Below are 8,029 nucleotides of genomic sequence, written 5' to 3'. Positions count from 1 at the left end.
TACAAAAAACTCATTTTAGACGGGAAGATACCTTCAGATTAAAAGTAAGGGGATGGAGAAAAATCTATCATGCTACTGGAAATCAAAAGAAAGCTGGAGTAGCTATACTTATATCAGACAAACTGGACTTTAAATGAAAGACAATAACAAGAGATGAAGAAGGGCACTAAATATAATAATTACAGAGTCCATCCATCAGGAAGAACTAACTATCATAAATGTCTACGCACCGAATATGGGAGCACCTAAATATCTAAAACAATTAATCACAAACAGAAACAAGTTTATAGATAAGAATGTGCCAATAGCAGGGGACTTTAATACTCCGCTTACAGCAATGGATAGGTCAACCAGACAGAAAATCACTAAAGAAATAATGGACTTGAAAGACACATTGGAGCAGATGGATCTGACAGATATATTTAGAACTCTACATGCTGAGGCCAGGGAATTCCTTTCTTCTCAAGTGTGCATGGCACATTCTCCAAGATATATCACATTCTGGGACATAAAGCAGCCCTCAATAAATATAAAAGAATTGAGATCCTACCAGGTACACTTTCAGATCATAATGCTTTGAAACTTGAAATCAATATTAGGAAGAAATCTGGAAAACCTCCAAAAACATGGAGGTTAAAGAACACCGTAATCAAGAATGAATGGGTCAATCGGGCAGTTAGAGAAGAAATTTAAAAATATATGGAAACAAATGAAAACGAAAACACAACAATTCAAAATCTATGGGATGCTGCAAAGGCAGTCCTAAGAGGAAAGTACATTGCTCTCCATGCCTATTTCAAAAAATTAGAGAAAGCGCAAGTCCAAAATCTAACAGCTTACTTAAAGGAACTAGAGGCAGGGCAACAAGAACGCCCTAAACCCAGTAGAAGAGAAATAGTAAACATCAGAGCAGAAATAAATAACATAGAGACCAAAGAAACAATTGAACAGATCAATAAAACCAAGAGTTGTTTTTTTGAAAAAATAAACAAAATTGACAAACCAGACTTCTCAAAAGGAATAGAGAGAACACTCGAATAGACAAACTCATGAAGGAAAATGGACTTATTACAACCAACCCCTCAGAAATACAAGCAATTATCAGGGAATACTATGAAAAATTATATGTCCACAATTTTGACAATTTAGAAGAAGGGGACAAATAACTAAACACACACTCACTACCAAACTTCACACGGGAAGAGATAGAAAATCTGAACAGACCCATAACGAGTGAAGAAATCGAATCCGTTATCAAAAATCTCCCAACAAATAAGAGCCTGCACGTGGTGGCTTCCCTGGGGAATTCTACCAGACGTTTAAAACAGAATTAATATCAATTCTCCTCAAGCTATTCCAAAAAATAGAAATCGAAGGAGAACTCCCGGACTCATTTTATGAAGCCAGCATCACTCTAATTCCCAAGCCTGACAGAGTTCCAGCAAAAATAGAGAACTACAGGCCAATATCCTTGATGAATACGGATGCAAAATTCCTCAACAAGATCCTTGCAAATCGAATCCAACAGCACATAAAAAGAATGATCCACCAAGATCAAGTGGGATTCATTCCTGGGTTACAGGGCTGGTTCAACATTCGCAAATCAATCAATGTGATCCATCACATCAACAAAAGAAAAGGTAAAAACCATATAATCCTGTCGATAGATGCAGAAAAAGCATTTGACAAAATACAGCATCCCTTCTTAATAAAGACCCGAAAGTTGGGATAGAAGGAACTTACATAAACATCATAAAAGCCATCTATGATAAGCCCTCAGCTAACCTCATCCTAAACGGGAAAACACTGAGAGCTTTCACCCTGAGATCAGGAACACGACAGGGATGCCCACTCTCACCACTTTTGTTTAATATACTGCTAAAAGTCCTAACATCAGCCATCAGACAACAAAAGGAAATAAAAGGCATCAGAATTGGCAAAGAAGAAGTCATATTTTCACTTTTTGCAGACGACATAATCCTCTGCATAGAAAATCCTGCAGACTCCACCATAAGCCTACTAGAACTGATCCAAGAATTCAACAAAGTGGCATGGTACAAATTCAACATACAGAAATCAGTTGCATTCTAGACACCAACAATGAAGCAACAGAAAGAGACATCAAGAAATTGATCCCATTCACAATTGCACAAAAACCATAATACACCTAGAAATAAACCTAACCAAGATACAAGAGATCTGTATGATGAAAACTATAGAAAACTTATGAAGGAAATTGAAGAAGACACAAAGAAATGGAAAAACATTCCATGCTCATGGATTGGAAGAATAAATATAGTTAAAATGTCATTACTACCCAAAAGCAACAAAATTGCATCAGCATACTTCTCAAAGTTAGAACAAACTATCCTCAAATTTGTATGGAACCACAAAGGACTCCGAATAGCCAAAGTAATACTGAAGAAGAAAACCAAAACGGGAGGTATCACCATCCCAGACTTTACCCTCTACTACAAAGTTGTCATCATCAAGACAGTATGGTATTGGCACAAAAACAGACACATAGACCAATGGAATAGAATAGAAAACTCAGACCTGGACCCAAAGGTATACCGCCAACTAATCTTTGACAAAGCAGGAAAGAATATCCAATGGAAAAAAGACAACCTCTTTAACAGATGGTGCTGGGAGAACTGGACATCAAAATAAAGAAGAATGAAACTAGATCATTTTCTCACACCATACACAAAAATAAACTCAAAATGGATAAAGAACCTGAATGTGAGACAGGAAACCATCAAAACCCTGGAGTAGATAGCAGGATCCAACCTCCTTGACCTCCACTGCAGCAACTTCTTACTTGACACATGCCCAAAAGCAAGGGAATCAAGAGCAAAAATAAACGATTGGGACCTCATCAAGATGAAAATCTTCTGCACAGCAAAGGAAACAATCCATAAAACTAAGAGGCAACCAACGGAATGGGAAAAGATAGTTGCAAATGACATATCAGATAAAGGGTTAATATCCAAAACCTATAAGGAACTCACCAAACTCCACACCCGAAAAACAAACAACCCAGTGAAGAAATGGGCAGAAGATATGAACAGACACTTCTCCAAAGAGGACATCCAGATGGCCAACAGACACATGAAACGATGCTCAGCATCCCTCCTCATCAGGGAAATACAAATCAAAACCACGCTGAGATACCATCTCACGCCAGTCAGAGTGGCTAAAATGAGCAAATCAGAGAACTCTAGATGCTGGCGAGGATGTGGAGAAACGGGCACCCTCCTACACTGTTGGTGGGAATGTAAACTGATGCAGCCCCCTGGAATACAGTGTGGAGGTTCATCAAAAAATTAACACTAGAACTCCCCTATGACCCAGCAATAGCACTGCTAGGAATTTACACAAGGGATATAGGAATACTGATGCATAGGAGCACATGTACCCCAATGTTCATAGCAGCACTCTCCACAATAGCCACAACATGGAAAGAGCCTGAGTGTCCATCAATGGACGAATGGATCAAGAAGATGTGGTTTATCTATACGATGGAATACTCCATGGCAATAAGAAAGAATGAAATCTGGCCATGTGTAGCAACATGGATGGACCTTGAGGGTGTTATGCTGAGCGAAATAAGTCAGACAGTGGAGGACAAATATCATATGTTTGCACATAGGAGGATTAGGAGGGACTTAACGGAGGACCTTGGGGGAGAAGAAGGGGGATAATAGTGGGGGAGAGGGTGAGAGACAAACCATGAGACTCTTGATTGCTGAGAACAAACTGAGGACTGTTGGGTTTTGGGGGGGAGGGGGTAGGTGGGCTTGGAGGAGGGCACTTGTGGGGATGAGCACTGGGTGTTTTATGGAAACCAACTTGACAATAAACTATTTGAAAAAAATAAAAATAAAATATTTGTGATTGATAATAGAATCAATGGAGGGACTAGAAATGACCAAAAAATCTAATAACTAAGGACCACAGTAATATGCCCCTGGCAATCATGTTTGCACTATTTGCCTCTGTCTTCCCTGCAGTGAGTTACAGTTCTTTGGCAAGAAGCAGACATATGAACCAATCTGAGCTGATCAAATTTTCTCCTGGAGATTTAAAACTAAGATTCAAAACCGCAGGCCAATCTTTTTATATGGTTCGAATTTGAGAGTTGTAGGGCAACAATATTTTGCCACATAGGCATGGAAACAAAATTAATCTTGTATAAGAGAAAAATGATGTAGAGAAAGAGAATCAATCAATCTACAGTACTCCCTAGGTTTATGGCAGCTTTATATTTCATCATTCTAGTCTTTTTTTGAAGCCCAGATGATTTTCCGCTTGTTTTGCTAGGGCTGCTATAACAAAGTACTACATACTGGGTGACTTAAACAACAAAGTTTTTAGTTATTTTTTTATATTTGAGTATAGTTGACTCAGTTTTTATTTTAAATTTTAGTACATAATGTTACATTAGTTTCAGGTGTACATGAGAGTGATTTCAATTTCTCTATATGTTATGCTATGCTCACTACAAGGGTAGCTACAATCTGTTACCACACAGTGTTATTATAATATTACTATGTGCCCTATAACGTACCTTTTATTCCCATGACTTATTCATTCCATAATCAAAAGCCTGGGTCTCCCACACCTCTTCACCCATTTTGGCCACCTTTCAATCCCTCCTCTCTGGCAAACATCAACTTGTTCTCTGTATTCATAACTCTAACTCTGTTTTTTGTTTGTTTGTTTATTCATTTGTTTTGTTTTAATGGATCCCACATATGAGAAAAGTCATGTAGTATTTGTCTTTCTCAGTTTGACTTATTTCACTTAGTGTAATACGTGTTGTTGCAAATGGCAAGACACCATGCTTTTTTATGGCTATATATATTTCATTGTGTGTATATCTCTGTGAGATATATATTTGTGATATTTGATATATCACAACTCCCTTATCTATTTGTCTACTGATGAACATTAATGTTGTTTTCATATATTGGCTATTGTAAATAATGCTGCAGTAAACATTGTAATGTTTTCAAATTAGTGTTTTTGTTTACTTTGGATAAATACCCAGTAATGGAATTATTGGATCATGTAGTATTTTTATTTTTAATTTTTTGAGGAACCACAACACTGTTTTCCACAATGGCTGTACCAGTCTAGATTCCCCCAACAGTACACAGGGTTCCTTTATCTCCACATCTTGGCCAACACTTGTTATTTCTTTTCTTTTATTTTAGTCATTCTGATATGTGTAAGGTGATATCTCATTGTGGTTTTGATTTGCATTTCCCTGATAATTAGTGATGTTGAGCATCTTTTTATGTGTCTGTTGGAAAAAATTAAACAACCAAAATGTATTTTCTTACAGTTCTAGAGGCTAGAAGTCCAAGATCAAGATGTCGACAGGTTGGTTTCTTCTAAGGCCTCTCTCCTTGGCTTCTAGATGGCCATTTTCTCCTTGTGTCTTCACATGGCCTCCTCTCTGTGCATGTGTTCTCTTAACATCCTTTTCTTATAAGGACACCAATCATATTGGATTTGGGTCCACATTTATGATGTCACTGAACCTTAATTACCTCTTTAAAGTCTATCTCCGAGTACAGTTACATTCTGATGTACTGGATATTAGAACTTTAATTTATGTATTGGGGTGGGGAACACAACTTAGCCCATACCCCCACTGTTGGGTCCCATTAGTCAAATTTATATTTTTGCATAACCCATATAGACCTAAGCCACATTGTGGTTCAATTTCAATTCAATGTTTCATGTAAAAAAATGTAAAGTCAACATACAACAAATAATTGAAAACTATTAAAATATTTAAGGATATATTAGGATATTCCACAAAGGGTTCCAAAGTATATACACTATAATTTTTTAAATATTATCCACTTATCTCTTCAAAATCCCAGTCATTATAACATGTAGCTAATCTGATATTTATCTTCCCTTTCTGTTACTTCTAGATACTCCTAGTCATATTCAACCCATGTTAAAACTTGTCCTTTTCTCTCCTACCTTCTATTTATCCCATTTTGATATGTTATTTAATTATTTTATAATTAACTTTTTGTATTTTACAATGTGAATCATAAAGCCAGTCTTGGGTTTTTTCATTTCCACTCATCAGAACAACAAAAATTTGCCTCAATTATAATAATTACGGCAAAGGCCTATTAACCTATCCAAAGTTATTTTCTGTTACCACAACTGAAAAAAATACTATTATGCAATGTAAGGAACATATTTGTTTCACTGTATTTCATCCCTAACAGCCATTTATTTCTCTTTCTTCCCTGTATCTCTTCTAACTGATGCTAAGCCTTCCTGTATTTCTCAAATTCTGAAGGAAAGATTTTATATAAAACTTTCTTCTAAAGGGTTGAAATGGCTTTCTGGTAGTGTAGAGCTATGACCATAGCCACCACCTTCAGAGGACCAAACCAATATTTCTCTCACTGTTCTATCAGGCTATTCCAGTGACATATGCACATATTATTTGTAGTTAGAGCTTCCCCACCTATAAATAATGTATGGATTAGCCAGATAACTCAAGGATATTAGGTGACAGGTGCTAATAACATTCTCTGTCTTACCTACATAAACAAAAATCTTTCATTCATTGACACAAGTACAGTTTCTAGAATTTCAAGTATCTGTATCTCAAGTGGCTTTAATAAATGAAGGGCCAAGGTCAAAGATATGCCCTGGGAAGGAAAATAAATTAGTCTATTTAACAACGATAATAACCTTAAGTGAATATGACAGTGGAAAGCTAAGTTTTAATGGGTAGAGGAGGCTGGGGCAGGCAAGAACATTTTGGGGTTTGGGAAACTACCCAGGATCCTTAAAGTAGCTAAAAGATGGAATAAAGACAGTGAATGCATGGGAAAGGCAATGGGGGGAAAAGAATGATAAAATGATGTTGAACACAAAGTTTGCTCACATATACGTTATTCTTTTCCACTGCAGCTAAAAGAAACCATTACTGTAAAACTATGAGTCTTGGTCATGAAGTAAAAGATATGTGCCTTGCCCTTTAGCTCAAATGCCAAGAGACTAGCTCATAAATAAAACTTTCAACTTCTTATTTAATGTGACTAAAATAACTTAAACCTCTTGATTGTCTCTCATATCTACTCCATGTCTTTCACATGTCATCTGCTGACTCTACTATCAATCAAATAGAGATCCCTGAAGCTATAGCACTTAGCTTGTATTTGGCAAATTATGCTTAGGAATAACACAAACTTGTATTTCCTTCTGTTTTAAAAACATAGCCATTTAAAAAGCTCATTTACATCATCCTGAGCTAGAATTATTTTTTATTTTCTTTGTGTCTCAGGATGGTTGTCTGCTTATCAATTGGTTGACTCTCTTGACATTTTTCTCTGACTTTGTATATTGCTTTCAAGAACTCAAAATTTTGTTTTCTCCCATCCAAGGAGATTTCTTGAATTTGTATGTATGATAAACACTGCACTATGCTGGACTACAGAAATAGAGTCTTGGGGCATCTTTACAAATCTGTTGCAACCAATTAGAATGACTTATTTATTTTCTAGATATTTTATTTTCTTTTTTTAAATAGTTTATTGTCAAGTTAGTTTCCATATAACACTCAGTGCTCATCCCCACAAGTGCCCTCCTCCATGCCCATCACCCCCCTTCCCCTCTCCCCCATACCCGTCAGTCCTCAGTTTGTTCTCAACATTCAAGAGTCTCTCATGGTTTGCCTCCCTCCCTCCCTCTCCCCAACTATTTTCCCCCCACTACTTTTTTCTAGATATTTTCATTTTCTGTGATTTTTTTAACCCAGGAGCTCAGAGAGCTTTTCAAAATATAAACTAACACTCACAGCACCCATGGAATAAGAACAGACAAAAGATAGAAGGAAAATACATCCACACAGTATACAAACTTTAAAAAAAAAATCTTCTTTCCAATATAGTAGAGAAGGACCTGTCTTGGAAATATTCAGCTTAAAAGAACAAGCCTCAAAAATGCAAACTGAGAGCATTATCCCCCACCAGAATCAGATATG

Source organism: Hyaena hyaena, unplaced genomic scaffold (assembly GCF_003009895.1).
Source record: "Hyaena hyaena isolate Hyena2069 unplaced genomic scaffold, ASM300989v1 scaffold_1705, whole genome shotgun sequence".
NCBI classification, from domain to species: Eukaryota; Metazoa; Chordata; class Mammalia; order Carnivora; family Hyaenidae; genus Hyaena; species Hyaena hyaena.
This window is presented reverse-complemented; position numbering follows the sequence as displayed.